Consider the following 24,191-nt stretch of genomic DNA (forward strand, 5'->3'; position numbering starts at 1 on the left):
CAAGTAACAGAAGTGGAACTAAATGCAATGGTGCAATGAATAAAAACACATATTTAGTCCTTAGCTTGCCTCTGCTCCAAAGAAAGGAAAGAAATTCATTAGCTGGAAATGGAGAACAGGAAAGCAATCAAAATGAAAAAGCTGATCCTTAGGCAGTCAGTGTGGATGATGTTAGTATATAGTAGAAGAAGTATTTCCTGTACAGATAGGAAAGCATTAATGAAATCATGTTTGCTATTACTGATAACTTACGTAGGATATGATTTTGTTCAACCCAATTTGAGAAAGACATATTTAGACTACAAAAGCTGTTAAGAACAGAAAAATAAAAATTAGACAAAAAGAAGGAATATTTTCTGTTATAAGTGGAAACTGAAGGAAAATGGCTGTTTTAAGCAGCAAAATGAAGATCAATATATGGTGGATAGTTGCCTAGGAGTACATGCAAGAGCATGGGCACATGGAAGGAGAAGCTCTACATATGGGAGAAGATAATCTTGTAGTGGCCCTTCAGTATCTAAAATGAGCCTACAAGAAACCTGAGAAGGGGCTATTTCTCAAGGGATGTAATGACAGACTAAGGTGTGGCCAGAAGTGTTCCAGGCCATGTTGGCTGAGATTTTGGTCAAACTGATCTAGTGGAAAGTATTACCACTCATGTTGGTGGCCTGAAACTAGGTGATCTCTATGGTCACCCATGCCATTTTATGATTCTATGGTTCTGTAGGTGAGTGTGAGAGAATGAGAAGATCAGAAAGCTGGAAGTAGGAAGTAGATTCCAGTGAATGAGTGACATTCCGTAGTACAATTATACTGTTATAGAGCTGGTTCATTTTTGTTGTGCAAGGGAGACTGCATGTAACTCTTCTTTTATTCGATCTGCATTGTGACTATGTTATTCTTATTATATGAACTTATGTGGTGAAGGACACTAAACAAGCAGACTCTTACTAGTAAAATCACTCTCTGCGGCACTGAATAGCAAAAACCAAACTATTATTGTTCTTTTCTGTAGTGCTCTTGAACATAAATATCTCTGAGCATCTTATAGCTACGGCTTAAATATAAAGGTTTACTTCTTGTGTAAAGCTGCATCCACAGTCAATATCTTAAATAAGGTATTGTCAACGGTTTACAGATGGGCTGGTTCGGTCCAGTTCTGTGACTAGCGGGGTGGAGGGATTTCGCAAAATCCACGCCTCCAGAAAAAGGGAACAGGAGACCCCGAAATAATTAAAAACAGCAGCTACAATCTGAGGAGAAACAAACTAATTTTCTAAATATGGTATCGGAATGCAAGATAATACACTATCATAAAATATAAATAGAATTGAAGATAATAAATCAAATATAATGAGAGAGAATGTCCGAGAGGTGGATAGGCCTCACCACAATGCTGAGGTGAGATGTGTAATCTGGTTGAGCAGCATGGAGATGAAGAAGAGCCAACGAAGAAAAGTGGATCAGGTGACCCTTGCCAGGAGTTATGCATCCTCTCTGACTGCAAAGCCCCCTGGGGAATGTAGTTCTTCTTCTCTTCGGGACAGCTACCTGGAACTTGAGCATTAACAGTTAAACTCCTAGTGCACTACATGATGTTATGATGTGGAATACAGATAACTAAAAATCATAAAACCATGACAGGTATTTATGCCTGTGAAGATGTATTATGTTCAAACAAGGTGTAAGACATTATTTTACATCATTGTCTCAAAGCTTGCTGGGGACACAGATGAACAAGTCCAGGCAAGTCCTGGGCAAAGGTTGAGAAATCCTTTGTCTGAGGGACACAGATGGACAAGGCCAGAGGCAACAAGAGAGAGATAAGCTGCAGATTAATGGCTGTGAAGCGGTCTTTTGTGTGGGCTTATCTCAAGGAAGATGGCCATCTCAGGGCGTACTCACATGACTCTTGCTCAAGAGCCCAGGGATGTCACATAGGCAAAAAAAGAAGAAGGATAAAATGGGGACCTACAATCATGAGGTTTAGGTTTTCTGGCAACAGATTTCTCATGAAGAAGAAGAGGTTTCTGCCATGACAAGCCTCACAATCTGCCTCTCTCTCTCCTGGACTTGCTCTGCGCTCCACCACAATGCTGAAGAAGAGCAAAGTTGTCTGCCATCAGATTGCTCACTACGGAATTCTTCATGCTGACGGACTCTCCTGGGCCTGCTATCTGAGTCCTGCTGCTTTCTCTCAGATTGGCTCTGCGACTGCCTCCTGCTACCTGCTTGCTGCCCAAAGCTGGCCACGCTGCTGCTGCTGTTCTTTCCCCACTGCTGCTTCTACCTCAGACCTTCGAAATGTTGTGCAATGGGACCACTGCTGGATCCTGGTGGTGACTATCCCCTCCTTACGTGATTCTTGCTTCTTTCCTATCTTTTCTATCACCTTCCTTCCCTTCCCTGTTGCCCTGATTAGGATTTATAATAAACTGGTTGGACCAGTATTTGAACCGTTGTTTCTTAATCTCACACTAGGTATACACATATTAAAAGAACCTCATCTCTCTCCTATAAACTGGAGTGAGGCACAAGGGTCTGGCACAGGTTAATCCACAGAACAAACTGATCTTTCTTAGAATTATCTTCTCAGTCATATCATAGAGTCATGAAATCATATAATGGTTTGGGTTGAAAGGGATCTTGAAGATCAACTAGTTCCAATCCCCTGCTACAGGCAAGGACACCTCCCACTAGACCAGGCTGCTCAAAGCCCTATCCAGCCCAGTCTTGAATGCTTCCAGAGAGGAGTACCCACAACCTCACTGGACCATCTGTTTCAGTGTCTTACTGTTCTCACAGTAAACAATATCTGTTTCAGTGTCTCACTCTTCTCACAGTAAATAATTTCTTCCTAATATCTAGTCTAAATATACTCTCCTCCCCTTGTACTGTTATATTTATTAAAATTCTGTGTAATGTTAGCTAAAGGAATTCCAATTAGTTTTAACTACCTCACTGCTGAGCATACTTGTTAACATTATATCTTTCCAGTTCAAGAGTGAAAAATCACTGCATGAACTTAATATTGATTTAAATCTGATGAAATAAAGTTAGTTAATAATTTTCAATTATCTATTTTATGCAGCTATTTTCTGTAGTGTATAGCATCCATATCAAAGAGATACTTAAGGTCAAATTATGAAGGCCATTCTCATGAGAAACATCCTACTACATTCATCATGTTCCAACACAACACAGATTATCCATATGAAATGCATGCTATCAGATTTGCTTTTGAGGCTGTGATTAAAATATCTTCTTTTATTATTAAACTAAAAACAAGAAAACAAGAATAATAGAATAAAAATGGAAATAGCTACACTACTTCTGTAGCTTGTATCTTGTGTTTCATTCAGAAATCTTGAGTCCAGCCAGAGGCATGAAAAGAGAGAATAAAAGGAGAAGCCTAGCAGAATGCTCTGGAAAAAAAAAAAAAAAAAAAAAAAAAAAAAAAGGGTTGCAGTCCTTCATAAAGTACTTTTTCTTTTTTTCCTTTAATTCAATACTGAGACTGAGTTGTACGTAACTTGCACGTTTTGTTAATGGTACTCAAAAGTAGCATATATGTCTTGTTACAGAAATGTAAGAACATCCATATGATAGTCAGACACAGGGAAACAGGGAATGAAAAATGTAGCCAGTTGGCCAAGATCAAATAGGAGTCTTGCAAGCATGAATATAAATGTAAATTTCATTTTTAAATGAAAAGTGGGAAGAAATGTAGTATGATTCACAAAACCCATTGTTATTTTCTTGTGTAAATCCTCAGTTTTATTTTTAATCCATGTAACTGTCCACTTAAGTACTGTTTTCAGTGCCCAGCCCAAAGGCAGCAGAAAGATCTATTTTGGTGTCTATATTAAAATGTCTGAAATATACAAATGACTTTGTTTTCAGATCTGCTGTATAGTTTTCATTTCCTTATATTGTTTTTAAAAACGGGGATTCATGAACATTGAGCATGAACGTGAATTAATCCCATCCCTCCACATGGCTAATTTACTCTGATTTGACCAAAGATAATACTTGCAGTGAAAACAATCCTCTTTAACTTATAAAAAAAGAAAGCAAACCCTTCAGCTGTCATTGCTGAAGTTTTGTGCACCTTTGTGCAGTCACTGAAGCATGACCGTGTCCGCTAAGTCGTATTAAGTGAATTACTGCCATGATTATTTATACATGAACTGCAGTTAAATTGTTGGTTAATATTTTGGTACCATGGCATGATGGAAACAAGTTAAAAAGAATCAACACTCATTCACTAGGTAGCTGCCCAACTGACTCCAATATTTTTAATTCTCAGATTGGAGGAGAGGAAGAAGTTACTATACAAACAATAGATAAGCTCAGATATATGGAGATGGAGGTTGATAAGGAAGGATGCTTCAATATTCCATTGCAGACTAAGTTGTTTATTTGGCTTCAGAAGAGCGGAGGGTAAGAATGAGAGGGTTACAAAATATATTTTGCACTGTGTAAAGTGCAAAAGTGTTGGGCAATAGTGCAGTTTGTCTGTGAATACAGAAAATAGTAATTTTAATTCCAAAATCTTCTAAGATTAATCAGATAACTAAGTAGTCAAAACTGGGCTACTATATGATCAGGTATGAATGGTAAAAAGCAGCTTGTAATCCTGAGTTACACTGAGTCATGAACAGTCAGCACATTGTCTACATTATCTCTTCATGCCATAGAAAGTTCTCACAGAAGCATCTACTTAAAAGTTTTCAGAGGTAAATATTATTTAAACTGTCTGGGTATCTAATTATCTACTGTTCCACATCTTTATGTTAGTTACAATGCTCAAGCAAAGGATAAAGAAGCAAAAGAAGCATAGTAATATAATGGAAATAACTGTCTTGATGTGCTGAATCTTTCATCTCTCCATGTTGATTTTCTTTCTCTGAGCCCCCTGTAACCTAAAAATAGGGTTAGTCAGTAAAAATATATTTAATGCACATAAAGGTAGATGTACTTTTTGCTATTAAAAATAATATTTATTTTAGTATAAATGAAATTCTTTTCACCACTGTATGATTTTATGATCCATGGTATATTGGAGGAACAATAATATTTGTCACTTCTGATTAGTCTTCTACCATAAAGCAACTCATTCAAATAATTACAGAAAAAAAAGGCTCTATGAAGGAAGCTGTAACACCTTTATCTGTATGAGAAATTTTCAACTCTGTAACCACAGGTGTAAGCTAATGATACAAAGATACAATGAACAAAATGAAAACAAAACCAGAATTTGTTTGAAATCCAAGGCATTAAAATATAGCATTAATGTACAGGGTGACTGGATATCTGTATTTCCTTACACATCTTTCTACTGCATTCTTGTACTTTTCCTCAAGATGAGATTTCACTTAATTTAATCAAATTATATGTGTTTCACTTTTAGTTTTATAATTTTGTGGTTTTGGTAGGTAAGTAAATAACAAAATAAAACAAATAATAACAACAACAACAACAACAAAAAGCTGTCTCCTAACATATTCAACACGTTTTTTTCATTTATTCTCTCCTAAATGCATGAAGATATCTCATCTATGAAGCTTCCTTGAAGCTTTGAAATATTTCAAGAAAAAAATCTTTTACCAAAGGAATGCAATGGCAAAATTTGCTGTGCTTTGAGAACACATAACAACTTTTCAATTTACTGGCTTTAACAGCCTCTCTCTATTTTTTTGGTAGAAAGTGAGCAATTCAGTGTGATAAATATTCAGACTTCCTCACAGTGTGATTTATCAGATTAGATTGACAAATAAGAATTTTTTTGTTGTTGGTAATGTTGATTTTTTGTTTGTTTTTGTCAAATTTATCTCCTGTTAAATATATGATTGAGGAGTGGTCATCATTTGTACATTCTTCTTGTGGTTGTCTGCTCATAAATAGTGGCAAATCACATTAACGAGAGTTTGACCTAAGTATTCAGTGAAAGTGGAAATGATAAGTGTAGGGGAGAGGTTTGTTTATGAACTAGATCAGTGCTCTTTCCTCAGTAGATTGTACCACATACAGCAGAAAGGGAGATTGCAAATGGAAAAATTAAAGCATGGATTTTTGTTTCCTTGAATTCCCACCATTGTGTTTTTATAGCAGCATGATAACAATTGCTTCTGATTTGCATCATTCAGAATTACGACTATGCTTTTCCATTAGAAGTGTCTTTTTTGTATTTTCTTAATGCAGAAGAAGCTCTGATGTCTCTAAATTGTCAGATGAACTGCAATGTTCTATTCCATAGCTAAATTTCACTGCATATATCTTCTTGTAGTTACCACAGGGTCTAACAGCATTGCACTGCATTGCATTCACATTAACAATTATAGAGGTAGAAATATTTACTCATGTGCATTCGCTATGGTCACATTTCCAATGGACTCAATTGCTTAAGTCACCTTTCCCTCCAAATCTTTGTCACAGTTAACACTAATTTTGATGCCCATTTGCTCAGCTAAGAGGCAGAGTGCTTCATCTGCAATTGGGAGAAAAGGATTGCTAGAAATTCTTTCTTTCTCATCTGTTTTGTGCTAGTTTACAGGCTTGGTGTTCTCCATTCAGAAAGTGAGGACTGAAAATGAGCAGACAATGATCTCAGCTGTGTTTTCAAACCGTAACCCCATTTGTCTCATCTGGACTCCACAGCTTTGTGGTGATCACAGAATCACAGAATCACAGAATTGTAGGGGTTGGAAGGGACCTCTAGAGATCATCGAGACCAACCCCCTGCCAAAGCAGGTTCCCTACACCAGGTCGCACAGGTAGGCGTCCAGGTGAGACTTGAATATCTCCAGAGAAGGAGACTCCACAACCTCCCTGGGCAGCCTGTTCCAGTGCTCCGTCACCCTCACCGTGAAGAAGTTCTTACGCACATTCGTGCGAAACTTCCTGTGCTGCAGCTTATGTCCGTTTGCCCTCGTCCTGTCTCCACGTACCACTGAAAAGAGACTGGCCTCACCACTATGGCCGCCACACCTCAGATATTTATAAACCTGGATCAGGTCCCCTCTCAGTCGTCTTTTCTCAAGACTAAACAGACCCAGTTCACTTAGACTTTCTTCACAGGGGAGATGCTCCAGGCCCTTCATCTTTGTGGCCCTCCACTGGACTCTTTCCAAGAGATCCCTGTCTTTTTTGTACTGGGGAGCCCAGAACTGGACACACTGCTCCAGATGATTACCAGGACAGAGTAGAGGAGGAGGATCACCTCCCTCGACCTGCTGGCCACGCTCTTTTTAATGCACCCCAGAATGCCATTGGCCTTTTTGGCCACAAGGGCACACTGCTGGCTCATGGCCAACCGGTCGTCCACCAGGACGCCCAGGTCCCTCTCTGCAGAGCTCCTCTCCAGCAGCTCATCCCCCAGCCTGTATTGGTGCATGCAATTATTCCTCCCTAGGTGTAAGACCCTACACTTGCTTTTGTTGAACCTCATCCGGTTTCTTACTGCCCAGCTCTCCAGCCTGTCCAGGTGTCGCTGAATGGCAGCACAGCCTTCAGGCGTGTCAGCCAATCCTCCCAACTTCGTATCATCAGCAAACTTGCTGAGGGTGGCCACTATCCCCTCATCAAGGTCATTGATGATGATGTTGAACAAGACCGGACCCAGCACATAGCCCTGGGGGACACCACTGGTTACAGCTCTCCAGCCAGACTCTGCACCACCAACGACGACACTCTGCGCTCTGCCAGTCAGCCAGTTCTCAACCCACCTTACTGTCCACTCATCTATCCCACACTTCCTCAGCTTTGTTATAAGGATGTTGTGGGAGACAGTATCAAATGCCTTTCTAAAATCAAGGTAGATTACATCTACCGCTCTTCCCCCATCCACCCAGCATGTGACAGCATCATAGAAGGCCACCAAGTTGGTTGAGCACAACCTCCCCTTGGTGAACCCATGCTGACTACTCCTGATAACCTCCTTTTCTCCCAGTTGTCTGGAGATGGTATCCAGCACAAGCTGTTTCATCACCTTTCCAGGGACAGAGGTGAGGCTGACAGGCCTATAATTACCTGGATCTTCCTTCTTGCCCTTTTGAAGACCGGAGTGACATTGGCTATCCTCCAGTCTTCAGGGACCTCCCCTGTTATCCAAGACCTCTCAAAAATGATGGAGAGCGGTTCGGCAATGACCTCCGCCAGCTCTCTCAGCACACGTGGATGCACCCCATCAGGTCCCATGGACTTGTGGACCTTAGTACTGCCTAGACGCTCACGCACGTCCTCTTTCCTGACTAAAGGGAAGTCTCCCATTCCCCAGACCCTCTCACTAACCTCCACGGTGTGGGAAACCTGGGGGAGAGCCTTTTGACTGAAGACGGAAGTAAAGAAGGCATTCAGTATCTCTGCCTTCTCAGCATCCCCCGTTACCAGAACCCCCCCCCCTCACTTAGTAAGGGGCCCACATTCTCTCTAGTTTTCCTTTTGCTATTAACATACTTGAAGAAGCCTTTTTTATTATCCTTTATCACTTTAGCTAGATTCAATTCCAGGCGGGCTTTAGCCTTCCTCGTCGCATCCCTGCAGGCCCTGACTACATTCCTATATTCTTCCCAAGTGAATATGATGTGATAGATGGGACATACTATTGCTGTGTGAAGTCCAAAAACCAGCTTTTTTTGAGATCTCATCTGTCTTCTCTGGGAGTTAGAATGAGCTGAGTGCTTTTTATTTTGCTGGAGAAGCATGTCACTAAGATTCTGCTTTTGCATTGACTAAATCAGCATCACTTAAAGAGTTTCTCCTCAGCTCCACTACGTTCTCCCTTAGAGAGACATCTGAAAAGTGGAAATGCATTTTAACTTCTTCTGTCAACTCATTCTCATTTCCATACTTCTAGAAGAAGAGAAAGATACACCACAAAATACTTCCTACTAAACTAAAGATCTGTAATGTCAGATCCCTCCTCATATTTCAATTCTTCAATAAAGATGCAAGGAGTATTTATAAAAACCCTGTTGCTTTCAGAAAAATAGGTAGGCATTCTTTAAACAATCAAATAAAATGATTTTGCCAGAAAGAATTGCAATTTGGATACAGCAGTATGGTTGATATTTACCGTATATATCAATAAAAACTACTTTTTTTCCTATCCAAGTAGGACAACCGGGAATACATTCCTTACAGTGCAACTTTTTTCTTATTTCTTTTGTCTACCTTTATAGATATGACTCTTGCTTATATTGTGATAAATACAGGACCATGAATTCCACAAGGAAGCCACCGCATCTCTTTGCTTCTTCCTTGTCAGTCCAGGGAGTATTTATGTAATAAGTTAAATCATTCACACAAAAAAGAAAAAAAGGATTTCATGGTATAAGAATATCTATGTGGAAAAAAATAAAATGTATAGACAGTGGCTTAGAAAGAAAGAACCCAGATGTACTAGTCAGCTGTGAAAAATTGAATACAAGGCCTCAAGAAATTATACTTTGAAAAGGCAAGTATGGGAAAGATTTTATTAGTTGTACTTCATCCTTGGTTAAATACTTCCCTAATCTTTATTATGATTATGATGATTTTCTGCCTTACCAACTACTATGTTCTTAAAAGAATGTGAACTAGGAAAGGGCAAATCATTAAAAAGCTTCTTCTTTACACTATAGCAGTTAAATGCAAACAAATCAGGAAATTAAATTTCTTCACAGAGCTGGAAAACATCCATCCATATCCTAAAAACTAAGTAAAATTTGGTGTTGTTGTTGCCGGAAAATGCCAGTGCTGTTTTCACTTTCATAGCAACGACAGTGAGTAAACATCCCAATTCAGACATACATGGTTATGTTCAGTTCATCTTTAACTGAAACTCTTTAATAAGCCAGTTGGCACTAAGAGGCTTTTCTAAGCTCCCAACTGACTCTTGAATTAGCACAGCTGACCCTGCTGTACTTAGCAGTTTGCATGCTAACTAGGTGATCAATTTTCTTTTATTTTAATGCTTAAAAATGTGTTGTCCTGCTGCAGTGTACTCTTGTTCATAGTCTTACATGAATAATTAGCAATCAAAAAGGAAAGGTAGTAGCTTTTTTCAAAGCAACTTCCTCAACTCCAATTAATCATCTGTGATTAACTGCGAAATCTCCAGGGCTACCATCATTCTTTGAAGCTCCATTTAGTATGGCTGAATATGCCAGTGATAGCATTGACATGACCATTTTGAAAATATTTGATCTCCTTTTTGTACTGCACTTTCTTTTGCATAGTACACATACACTCACATGGACTGACATGCACAAAGATTCCCTCTGCGCTACACAGAATTAAGATACAAAAAACTGCACAGAAGATGCTGGTACAATAACAATTATAGCACAGCACACATTAGAAGTGCTGTGCAAACATTAACCAACTGATCTTCACAACTCCATTACAAGATGGCTAATTATGTGTTATAATTACAATTTCGTATCCAGTAAAAGTCAGGCATGCAAAGCCCTGATCCTGTTCTGAGCACTAACATATATTTTGCAATACAGGGGGAATTATGGGAGAATGAAGTTTTTGGAAAAAACTTAATTGCAGGATCTGCATGCAAATGTTTGGTAAATGCTCATATTTAATAAAAAATACACACCCTCTGAATCTCCTGTTAAAGTATATGCTGTCTCTCAGCACAGGTGACTATTTCTACCAGATTGTAAAATATGAATCAACCTCTTTTGAACAGGGTATCATTAAATAATTTTCTGTTGAAGTGGGAATTTGGAAGTTCCTGTCACTGCTGTCATTTGCTCACTGAGCCATGCCACTTCATTTATCTGGCAAGGTGTAAGATATTATTCTGCTAACATCAGTGTCTCAAAGCTTGCTGGGGACACAGATGGACTTATACAAGCCCAGACAAGTCCTGGGCGAAGGTGGTGAAATCCTTTGTCTGAAGGACATAGATGAACAAGTCCATGCAAGTCCTGGGCAAAGGTTGTGAAATCCTTTGTCTGGAGAACTTTGATGGACAAGGCCAGTGGCAAGGAGAGGAAGATAAGCTGCAGCTAAATAGCTGTGAAGCGGTCTTTTGTGTAGACTTATCTCAGGATGATGGCCATCTCGGGGGGATAGCACATGACTCTTGCTCAAGCGCCCAGGGATGTCACGTAGGCAGGAGAAAAAGGAGGATAAAAGGAGGAACCGAAAACCATGAGAAAGGTGTCTGCCATCAGATCCCTCACCACGGAATTCCTGCGTGCTGGCGGACTCTCCTGGGCCTGCTACCTGAGTCCTGCCGCTTCCTCCTGGATCGGCTCCGCGACCTCCTTCTGCCACCTGCTTGCTGCCCAAGGCCGGCCACGCTGCTTCTCTCTCCCCCCCCTGCTGCATCTACCTCGGACCATCGAAACGTCGTGCAACGGGACTGCTGCGGGATCCTGGTGGTGACTATCCCCGCTTTACGCAACTCTTGCTTTCTTTCCTCTCTTTTCTATCGCCCTCCTTCCCTTCCCCGTCTCCCTGATTAGGATTATAATAAACTGGTCGAACCAACATTTGAACCGTTGTTTCTTAATCTCACGCCGGGTATGTAATATTAAAAGAACCTCATCTCCCTCCTATAAATCGGAGCGAGACACAAGGTTTACGTAAAAAGGAGGCTGCAGAGGTAACTCCTTCTACAAGAGGAGTCCAGAAACTTCTCCATATCAGATCAGAGCCAACTCCAAACAATCCAAACACCAAACCTGAGCCAGTGAGATTTAAGAAAGGGAAAAATCTGCACAAAAACAGATGAAGAGAGAGAGTGAGAAACAGAGAAACTGCCCTCCAGCCCCCAAGATCAGTGCTGCAGGAATGCAAGAGGTGTTCCAGGCATAGAAGAGAAGTTCTCTGCAGCCCAGGAGAGGCCCATGGTCTCTCCCTACAGCTCATAGGCTCTGAGCGAAGCAAATCTCTATGTGCAGCCAAGGAGGATCCCCTGCAGGAGCACCCCAGGCTGGAGCTGCAACCCAAGCGGAGCAGCCTGCAGTGGGGCAGGAGGGCTGGGGACCTGCAGTTCTTGGGGAACCATGTGGAGCAATGCCTGAAAGGTGGACCCTGTGGTACAGAGCTGTACTGAAGCTGTGCTGGGAGAGCTGCAGCCTGTGGGAAGCCCACGTAGATGGATAATTGCAGGAAGAACAGCATTCTATAGGAGGGACTTAATGTGAGCAGCAACAGAGAGTAACCATAGAGGAGTGGCAGAGATGAAGTGTCATGGATTGGCAGAAGCCCCCATTCCCTGTTGGAGGGCAGGTGTTTTTAGTCTGCTCTTGGTTCTCACTGCTCTACTCTGCTAATAACAGGCAATGAATTATATGAATGTCCCTATGCTGAGTCTGCTTCTCTAACAGTAACTAGTGAGTAATCTCTCTGTCCTTATTTCAGCCCTTAAGCCTTTTCCATTGTTCCCCCTCTTCCTTTGAAGGATGCACAGTGAAAAAGAACTGTGGTGGAGTATATCTGCCCATCAGGGTGAAACCATCACTGCCTACGCACTTAGATAATAACAACAGACCTGAGGAATACATGAGACTTCATATCCAGTGCTGTTCTGTAGAAAGCCCATTCTTGTTTTCAGCAGTGGGATTTAATTCTGACTGCACTGTATTTGGGGATCCTATAGATGACTTAAGGTGTCAAACACAGTAGCACAGGTGAATAACATTCAAGATAATGTAAGGATTATTTGTCAATTTATTAAATGTTCAGTCACTTCCTAAATTGAAAATTAACTGACATATGAGAAATAATAACAGATTAAAAATAGTGACAGAAGCATAAAAGTATCTGTGTGTCCTAAAAGAGAATACACACCATACATGTACACAGCTATCCTGCTAGATTTTTATTGCTTGGATAGACTCATCACTGTTAAAAAATGATAGTTTAGATATAATTCACAAAATCACTGAGCCACTGAATTGCAGGGGTCTGAATGGACCTCAAGAAATCAAGTCCAACCCCCTGCTAATGCAGGTTCCTCACAATAGGCCACACAGGCAGGCATCCAGATGAGTATTGAATATCTCCAGGGAAGGAGACTTTACAACCTCTCTGGGCAACCTGTTTCAGTGCTCCATCACCCTCACTGTAAAGAATTTTTTTCCATGTCTGTATGGAATTTCCTGTTCAAGTTTTAGGCTATTGTTCCTCGTCCTCTTGCTATGTACCACTGAGAAAAGCCAGGCCTCATCAATTTGCCTCCCACCTCCATTTATATTAATCAGATCCCCCTCAATCTTCTTTTCCCCAGGCTGAAGAGATGCATGTTACTCAGCCTTTCTTCATGCATGAGATGCTCCAGGCCTTTAATCATCTTTGTTGCTCTCCGCTGCTCTCCTTCTAGGAGATTTCTGCCTTACTTCTACTGCAGTCATACCTTTACAAAATATTGTAGGTAGCCTTGGGGTAACTTTCTGGACAATGCATCTCTGCAGCTGTAGGCACGTTGGTGCCTTTTAAAGGTTCTACTGAGAAAACATCAGAACAACACACTCCACGAGTTCCACCTTGGAAAAATTAACTCCTCAAACTAAAAAGGATGGAATATCTGATAACTGAATACAGCAATTAATGTACAAACCTGGAATTTTCCATCAGGTAATTTCTTAATGTCTATTTTTTCAACTGCACCTCCTGATTTGACTAAATACGTTATTTTGATTTCTTAGTCTTGTTTTGCCAAATCAAAGAAGAATTCTTTTATTTTTAACAATACCATTCTGACATCCTAACTTTTTATAACTGCTCTTTTTTATTAAATGTAAGCTGAAGAATATATTTATGTTTACATTTTACACTCAGAAGAGTTTTAAGATAGCTGAACAACATGCACAAAGGAAAGATTTCTCCAGAAATGGTTCTTTGTACCAATATGAACACATAACCTCTATAATGACTAAAGAAATTCTCAACCACTCCTTCGGAACAAGGAGTGAAGGAGCCAGAGGGTAATTTCTCCAGAATGAACTTGGCTTAAATACAGAAAAAATCCTAAGATTAAAAAAAAAAAACAAAAACAAAAAACATTAGAATCCTGTTTCTACTTGATTCCAATAATTTCCTTTGTGAATGGCAACAAAACCACAGACTAACCCACTGCAGAGTTGTTGGCAGGTAGCTGAAGTTCACACATGGGACGTGTTTTGATTTTATAGACTACATTTTAAAAGGCCATCTGAGGACAAGCAAGTTGGCATTTTTAGTAATTTGAATATGAAGTAAAACCACAAAAATGTCCTTTTGCCCAAATTATATTTTCAAAGTGCAGGTATTGGCCATATTAAGAATATGAATGTAGTTACTTCATACATAAAGAAAATTCTTCATGCAAAAAAAGCATGATATGGACACGGCTAACAAATAGCATATTTTCTTAAAGATGTTTTCTCTCTTTCATGTTAATATAAATCTTGCCAACTAATAGTAATGCAAGAGTTCTGAGGTTTGAATTAATTGTTATTTTACATGGTATTTGTAGATATATATATATATTTTCTTATTTTTATTCTTTTGATGCAATATCAGATATATCCAACTGCTCTGCACTGATTCTGGTTAAAGAGTAAGTACAAGACATGATCCTAGTAGCTTCACAAGAAAAATTAGGAGATGAAACCTATAAAGAATACCTGCAGTCAAATTTTTAGTTGCCTGTCTCTGCCAAGGAAATATTTAAATAAGGATGCTTTTGAATCATGGCCAGTTGAACAACTGAGATCCTAAAAGCCTCTCTGAGAAGCAGAACTTGAAATCTCATTTTCCATTGGATTGTGTTTCGCTTCTCATACACAGATACTCTTCTGTCTAAAAGTTTGAAAACTCTCCATGGAGATAAATTGTTCATAAATTCTCTTGTGTAATTTTCCCAGTACCTAATAAATTTAGGATTTATGCTACAACTTTTCTAGAGACACTAAAGGGATCTCTTTCATGTCACTTTCTGCATCTGCGTATGAAAACTCATCATGGAGTTAACTAGATCAATCTATGCCCATGACAGGAGGGGAGTAGGCCTCTGCCCCCCCACCCTGGCCCCACAAAATGGGAAGGAAAAGGGACCTGGGCTCAGGGAAGGGAAAAAAAACAGCGGCAACAATCTATAGAGGAAAACTTATTATACTAACTGTGATAACGGAATGCAAGGTAACACAATATAATACAATCTACTTGAGATTGAGATTAATAAATCAAATAAAATAGGTGAGAGAGAGAGTTCCTGAGACCAAGTCAAATCTGAAAAGCTTGGTATGGTTAGGAAAGCACCTTCCAGCACCCACTGCAAGGCAGTAAGAAACCGCCCAAACAGGAAGGATCAGATCCCGTGACTTCCGTGATGTACAGGAACAGGTACCTGAAATTGGAGCATTGACATTTTAACTCACATAGCACTACATGATGTTATGATGTGGAATACCGAAAACCAAAAATCACAAAACCATGACAAAAGTGCAGTGCATAAGACTTTTGAGATCTCTATTCTGCCCAATGTTTAAAACAATTCAATGAACAGATTCCAGTGTCACTTTAGAAATCAGTAGCAGAACAGGGCAAAGATGCAGCTTGACTACTTAAACATGTTTCTTCATTAAAATTGAATGAAAAATGGACATTCAAACCATTAGGTTCATTAAGGTATCCATTGCAGTGCAAACCACAATATAAACTGTGAGTCTGAGCACTACTTAGGGATATGAAGGGATAGAATCCTGCCTCCTTTTGACTTCATCCTGAGCTGATTAAGAAGGCAGTTTTCAGATTATTGTTATATCCTTCTGAAAAAAAGAAAATCATTTGACAAAGTAAACACTCTACTCTTCTGTCTCAACTGTATTTGGGTGAGACACACTGCTGACGTTTCTCTGAAATATCTGCTCTCATTTTCCCATTAACAAAAGGTCAGGGTAATTGAACTAGATCATTCAGGAGGCAGGTGTATGTGAACAAATAGTAAAAGCATACACTTTGAGAATCAACCCTATTAAATTCACGGAGAAGTACACACATGGCAAAGTCTTCATCTTTTTAGTGGATGTTGGTACCTTTTCTTCAAGCTCTTATTACAAGAACGCTCAGTGTAGAAGGGGTATGCAAAATTATCCCTAATGCCTGACAAGACTAAAACTTTCATTTCTCCAGAGAAATAGTTTTCTCTAACTACAGAAAAAAAATGTGGTATCTTTGCTGGCAGAAATCTTGGTTACATTGTACATGTTTGCTAAAACATGAGGATTACATTCAGAAGAGACATTTTCTCAATTCTCAGGTATTAACTGTTGGAGAAGACTTCAGTCCAGAACAAAACTTCAGAGAAACTTCCCACATTTGGGTATTTTTAAGAAGGACATTTTTTTAATATTCCACACCAATACACCATACATACTTACATACTAACAGTACCAATAAATAAATAAATAAATAAAAATAAAATAAAAATAAAAATAAAATTAAAAAAAACACACAAAAAAAACAAAACAAAAATAACCCTGAAGGAAAAATATAGCAGTTCTCCTTTAAACTCATTAGAATGAAGCAGTGAATATTTTTAATATGATCTCTATTGACCCAAATCCATAAAATCTTCATCTTATTGAAACTAAAATTAGATAAAAATATTCAATGCCGTTTTCCTCATAGCAGGCTTGTTTCCATCTTATACCACCAAGAATCAAGAGAGTGGTTTGGAAACTTACTTAGAAATATTTGTATGTAATCAACGATTTTAATATCTGAATACTTTCCAGCACAGAAAGAGGTGAAAGAAACCTTGTGTTTGTAGTCAATGGTAGTATCATTCACTCCCAATGAAATTCTTCCAAAAAGTATGAAGGTCTATTATGGGACATAAGATATCAAAAATATCATTCATTCTCTGGATTTCTATAGTTTTCTGGCATTTCATGTAGAAGGGCACACAATAAAAGCAGCATATTCTGTCAGCTATCAGTTGTCTGTCTACTCTGCTCAACAGCAAGTATAGCCGGAAGCCATGGTGGAGTTCAAAGCAAAAATATTCTGTCAGGTGCGTGGCTGAGAGGAGGTGCAGGTTGAGGGAGATGATTCTCCCTTTCCGCACTTTTGAGACACAGTCAGATGTACCATGTTCAGCTCTGGTAGCCACAAATTAGAAGGACACAGACCAATCGAATGTTGTGAAAGAGGCCATGAGGAGCACTTCTGTGAAAACAGAAAGAGTTGGGATTGTTTAGCCTGGAGAAGAGAAGGTTGTGGGAAGACCTCACAGCAGCCTTCTAGTACTTAAAGGGTCCTCAAGACAGCTGGAGAGGGTCTATTTATTGGATACTATAGTGATATATGGGGTAATAGTTTTAAGCTAAAAGAGAGTAGACTTAGATTAGATAATAGGATGGTGAGGAAATGAAATAGGTCATTCAGAGAAGCTGTGAATGCCATACCCCTGGGCATGTTCATGGCCAGGTTGGATGGGGATGGTCTAATGAAATATGTTCTGGACAATGAGAGTGGGATTTAGAAGATTTTTAATTTCCCTTACAAAATAAGCCATTCTGAGATTCTGTGAACTCCCTTGGAATAGCTATTCTCTTTACTTCCTTTCTGATTTAGGTTTGTATTCAGTTGATGTAAACCATACATATTTCACTGCTCATTTTTACAAAAAAGAAAAATTAAAGAACAAGCGGAACATATTTTTTTCTTCCTAAATTACACCAGAATTATTAAACAATGGGGTAATTAAAAAAGAAAAAAGTGACAACAAAAACAAACAAAAACAAGACAATCAGAGAGAAAGAACAGTCTGAATATATAAAATACTTAGTGCAGCTGTCTCTCTCTTTTTATTCCCTACAAACCTTCTTTCTTCTTTCCTTTTGCACTGTAAGTGCTAAAATCTTGCTAAGTAATCATTTTCATTTTTCTGTTAATGATTATTTGTTAATCTGGGATCATGAAACAGCATTCATTAGCCATACTAAGTAATCATTAATTTTTATTCCAAAATAAAAACAGAAAAATTCATTTCTGTTTAATTACCAGGAACAGCCCTTACAGTGTTTACTAATAATGAATACCTATTCCCAATGAAGATGCATTGATCACAAATTTATACTGTTGCTTAACTGATTCAACATGACAAATGTCTCAGACTAGACTCTCAAAGGTATTGCTTTTGCACAGGTACAGCAGAATCAATTTACAAACCAATCCATACTACATGTGTAAAGAACAAGTTATTAACACAGCATTATAACAAAGTCAATTCCTTCAAGAAGATTTACTCTTGCTGAGCAGAAATATGCAACTTACTTCATTAACTTAAATGAGATTCACTGACTTCTTTCCATTCTTTCTCCTTTATTACCACTTACTTAATCCTGCATCTCCACAGTAAGTGTCATGAAAACTAATTGATCCATTTTAGTTGAGAAGAAAATGCCTCCTTGATGTTTTAACTGTCTTTTTAACAATGCTAAATGGCTGGAAACAAACTGAAAGGCTTCTACTGCTTGCTGAAGTGAAGAGTGGAAATGGTATTGATCTGCTATGAGAGGTTTACAGTACAGAAAAATTAATCATTTTATTTATAGTGTAAATAGCTATTTGATTTATTTTTGGCTTTTATCCAAACATTTAAAAGATGTCTTTTCCCTCCTTTGCAAAGCTTTCTTTAAAAATACAAATGGTGTTCTACAGAGAGGTTTTGTTCCGGTTTTCATCAGTAAAAGCTGAAATCCTCTTGAGCAGTGAAAAAAAATTAAGTAGGAGGGGAGAGATTTGATGCTGTAAGTGATGAAACTGAGAACTGAACATCAAGAAGAGGAAGTGAGAAAAGATTCACAGCTTCAAACTTGGAGCCAGATGCCAGAAGGCAAAACTAGATATACTAGAAGGCACACTTCTTATCATCAAGTCTGCTACACGTTTGCTTTTGACAGAATTTGTCTGGAAACTCTTAAAAAGACAACCAAGAGATAACAAACCTCAAACAGTGGCAGTAGAAGGAATATCAGGGATTGGGATTGAAACATGGGTTAAACTCAACATACCTGGGAAATCATGATTTTATGAAAGGGTATTCTTCTTATATCAAGATTTGTGCAATCCCAGGAAAAAAAGGAGGAGATTTGGTTCCTTTCAATATATGTCATCTAATGTTGTTATTAATTAACTTGTACATATAAAAAAGCAGAAAGTGTTTTTAGCAATCGTTTTACTGGTTTGTATGCTTTTATGTTTATCCTTGTTTTACCTGGTTATATATTGCTTGACTGGCCTCAAATAAGAAGTTAATCACTGATTTTTTTTTAACTGTTCGAAATAATGGAATATAGATTGCAGAGAAAAGTATTTTAAACAGTTTCACAGTATCATATAGTTGTCAGGAGAAAAAGAACACTCTCTGGCACTTTATGAAAGTGATAACAAAGACAGTTTATTGGAAAAAATACAACTCTTAAATAATACAAAGCGCACTTCTGATTGGATGCAGGCATGAATCACGTGTAATGCCTCCATAATCAATTGGTTAGTATGTTGATGGCACGAGGCAATCACACACCTAAGTTTCTACTCTGATTCGTTGACAATAAGAAACTTCTTACCTCACCCTAAATTATAAGTTTTTGCTCTTTTGCTAATGCAGCTCTTTTACTGCTTATGCATCTCCCTAGCCTTGCTGACCCTGTCAAGGACTGTATCTGACCATTATCAGTATAACATACACCACAGCATGTAGGCCTTAGCCTATGCTCACTTAGTCATGTCCTCCACTAACCAAGTATGTCTCTATACATAGTCTAACTTCATTTAGTGTGGAAGAAAAAATACAAAGGTTTTGCTACTTTTTTGGAGAAAAAAAAAAAATTAGTTTTGGCTTGAGAACTAGCCAAAATGCACATATATGCACCTGCAGAACAGATCTGTATAAGATTTGACTTAAACTGATAATAAAAGAGATTAATTAGCATAACTGGCTGTTTCACGTATGAAGATTAAATAGCTTTTACTGCAGATGTTTGCTGAGGAAAATGCTCCCTAGTGGAAGACTATAAGCAGTTAAGATAGATTTGATGAGGATTTTAATTGTGGTTATGCAATTGGTAATGGAATGATTTTATTAAATGTCATTCAAAAGCCAATTGTGTTTTGCAACAAGAAGGCTCTTAGTTACAAAATGCTTGGATATTCCAGCAGTATTTCAGGCAGCATGGGGATATCCTCTTCTGTGTTTTAATCCCTTCTTTCTAAATTTTAAAAACAACTTCCTTAAAACCAAGTCACATGAAAATGATGCAAATGCAGCTGCTTAAAAGCTAAAAAAGCCCATCCTGAGACAAACCCACTAAATACAACTGAAAAGAACCATAATATGGACACTAGCCCACTTCAAGGTCTTTGACACGTTTCCTCATTATATTCTTATCTCTAAGTCAGAAAGCTGTAGATTTGAAGGGTGGAATGTTTAGTGGATAAGGAACTGTTTGGATCGTCGTGGCCAGAGGGTGTGGTCAATGGGTCTGTGTTCAGGATGAAGCCGGTGACAAGTGGTGTGACCCGGGGGTCTTGTCACAGGACTGGAGCTCTTCAACGTCTTTATTAATTACTTAGATAGATAGACTGCACTTTCAGCAAGGTTGCAGATGACACCAAGCTGAATAGTGCAGTTGAAACAATAATCTAAATACTTATTTCCAGGAAGGACCTACTTAGATTCATCTAACTTTTTCACATGATAGTAGTTTACCTTGAACAGAAAACGCCTAAGAGCAGAGCTGTAGGGAGTAATAGGTTTTCTCAAGCCCTTCTTGCATGCAACTATTAAATATTCAGTATCCTGCACATCAGACAGATAGAGGCAGGGAACATGACTGCATAACGTAATGGCTTACTCTATGAGACCTGGATTTCTTGCTCCACTAGATACTTCAATTCCCTGCTCCAGTTGGTTCAGGAGCTGGGACTTGTGTCTCTTCCCTCCCAAGTGAATGCAGCAGCAAACTGTGCTTAGCTCCTCCTCTTGAGTAATTATTTACTGAGCCTTGTAAGGTGGAACAGTAACACTGGGGTAGTCCAGCACTCACAGCAGAAGAATGTGTTTAACTCTTCCTTTTCTTTCTGCTCTCCTCTCTGAAACGAAATAAAGGACCATTTTGTCTTACTTACCCAAGTGTAGGTAAGTGCTGAATTAAAGGAAATGCACAATGACGTTCTGACCTCACCTAGAATTTGACTAAGAACAAGGATATACTTTACAAAAATTTGACTTAAGTAGCAAAAGTGAAGACACCAGTGCTGCTCATGTGTGGAGCAAAGACTCGATGGTCCTCACATGGTCCCTTCCAACTCAGAATATTCTATCATTCTATGATTCTATGTTTCTACGTATAAAATATGAGTTTAAATGCTCAGCATAGTTATTAGTTACCAGCCTCAGAGAAACTAAAGAGATATAAAATCCTTTGCAATAGAGCTGTATCTAAGCAGGGCTTTTGACTGAAGGAAAACTCCAGAAGAGCAACTGAACATTAAATAAGGTCCTCCAATATTAAAAAAAAAAAAAAAAATAAAAAAATTACTGAAATTGCATCACTCTGACTGGGAAAAAAATTGTAATTTTTGACATGAAAATGTGTTGGAACAAAAACAATTCAGTGATACTTCTTCAAAGGTGGACACTATCTTGGTAGGCAAATCTAATTGCTGCAATAGCTTTTAGGTGTTCTAATGCACTCAAGTGAATTATGCACCACACTGCTTCTGAATGACACAGCCATTTCTGACTCCATTAATATGGAAGATTTCAGCCAAATGCTTTTAAACGACAGCTTCTCTTTATTTGTAATTTCAGACTCTATTGATTTCCTTCTGTTCCCTTCATTATGATTTCAATTGATTACCTTGGCAACTGCAATAACAATGATTGCACTTGACACTGTCTGAGACTCTTGAGATGGTATTTGAATAGGAATGGTATAATTTGGGGAAAAATGCCTACAAGAACCTGCCATTAACAGTACACTTACATTTTACTTTTATTGACTTCCCGCTCTTTCAAACAGGGCCTTGTCAGGGAATCTCCTGTTGCTACATATTGGTTAGGATTTCAATGACTCCTTGAAGTAGAAGATTCTTATTAACAAAGACAGCAGATTTTATACAAGTGTGCTTTTTTTCAGCAATGGAACAAGTCCTAGAAATCACCATCCTAGACTAGGTTTCTGCAGGGCTACCAAGATTAAGTAATGTTCCCGGACAAAGCTTGCTTCCAGTAAATATCCTTGTACACAGAGTTTCAGTGCAGATGATACCTAATGAAAGAACAAGTTATTAAACACATACACATAGCTTTCTTAGTGGAAAACTGTCTGTTCATCTTACTTGGCATTTATATTCCTCACTGTGTATATACACCTTTCAGCTTTATTTAAGAACTGTTCTCAAAGTAGTAGCAGTATGCTTCCTATGGGGAGAAAACAATAGTCATTCAAAGTATATCAGAGCTATATTCATGACAGAACAAATATGACAAGGAAATTAGGGTAAAGCAAATGACAAATATCTTTCTTTGCAAACTGCAAAGATAACACACATTTATGAATGCAATATTAAACAGACACATTTTTGCTTTAGTCATTGTGTTCATGAAATTTGATTTTGACTTTTTACCAAATCACTAATAGTATCTTCCAATTTAATATACTTTCCAGGAATGTCAGTCACTAGGTACTTTATATAATAATACCTTTCCCATTTTCGCGTGTTGTTTCAATTTCAGAAAGAAAATCTGGTCAACCCTTTTTTCTTAAAAGCTCTGGTGTTGGAGATGATATACTGAACAAGAGTGACTTTGTCAGCTGTCATTCCTCTGTCAATTGTACACTTGCAATGAAAAGCTGTATTTTTCTTCCTCATCTACTGTTTTGTATGGAAGATGCAAAGTTATGGTGGTAGGTACCGATGGCATTAAGTCACATGTTAGGAGAGGAAAACTGAATGATGGACTCGATCATTTTCTTCAACATGATAGATTTCTTCCAACAGTTTCAAGCACGATGAGAGTCATGAAAAGGTAATTTTCATGTGAATGTGAATAGTGAATATTGACTGCATTCTATCATTGTAAGATATTATTCTGTTTACATAATTGTCTCAAAGCTTGCTGGGGACACAAATGAACAAGTCCAGGCAGGGGTTGAGAAATCCTTTCTCTGGAGAACTTTGATGGACAAGTCCTGGGCAAGGGTTGTGAAATCCTTTGTCTGAGGGACACAGATGGACAAGACCAGGAGCAACAAGAGAGAGATAAGCTGCAGATTAATAGCTGTGAAGCGGTCTTTTATGTGGACTTATCTCAGGATGATAGCCATCTCAGGGCGTACTCACATGACTCTTGCTCAAGAGCCCAGGGATGTCACATAGGCAAAAAAAGAAGGAGGATAAAATGGGGACCTACAATCATGAGGTTTAGATTTTCTGGCAACAGATTTCTCATGAAGAAGAAGAGGTTTCTGCCATGAGAAGCCTCACAACCTGCCTCTCTCCCTCCTGGTCTTGCTCTGCTCTCTCCCTCCTGGACTTGCTCTGCGCTCTGCCACGATGCTGAAGAAGAACAGAGGTGTCTGCCATCAGATTCCTCGCTATGGAAATCCTGCATGCTGACAGACACTCTCCTGGGCCTGCTACCTGAGTCCTGCTGCTTTCTCTCGGATTAGCTCCGTGACTTCCTCCTGCCACCTGCTTGCTGCCTAAGGCTCTCTCCTCACTGCTGCTTTTGCCTCGGACCTTCGAAACGTCGTGCAACGGGACCGCTGTTGGATCCTAGTGGTGACTATCCGCTTTACACAATTCTTGCTTCTTTCCTATATTCCTTCCCTCCCCTGTCTCCCTGATTAGGATTTATAATAAAATGGTTGGACTAACATATGAACCGTTGTTTCTTAATCTCACGCCAGGTATACAGATATTAAAAGAACCTCATCTCCCTCCTATAAATTGGAGCAAGACAATCATTATGCTTTCTAATGAGAATACCATAAAATCACAGAATGGCCTGGGTTGAAAAGGACCTTAAAGATCATCTAGTTTCAAATGCCCTGCTGTGGACAGGACTGCTAGACCAGGCTGCCCAGAGCCACATCCAGCCTTGCCTTGAATGCCCCAGGGATGGGTCAGCCACAACCTTTCTGGGCAATCTGTTCCCGTGCATCACCACCCTCTGAGTGAAAAAC

Source organism: Meleagris gallopavo, chromosome Z (assembly GCF_905368555.1).
Source record: "Meleagris gallopavo chromosome Z, MGAL_WU_HG_1.1, whole genome shotgun sequence".
NCBI classification, from domain to species: Eukaryota; Metazoa; Chordata; class Aves; order Galliformes; family Phasianidae; genus Meleagris; species Meleagris gallopavo.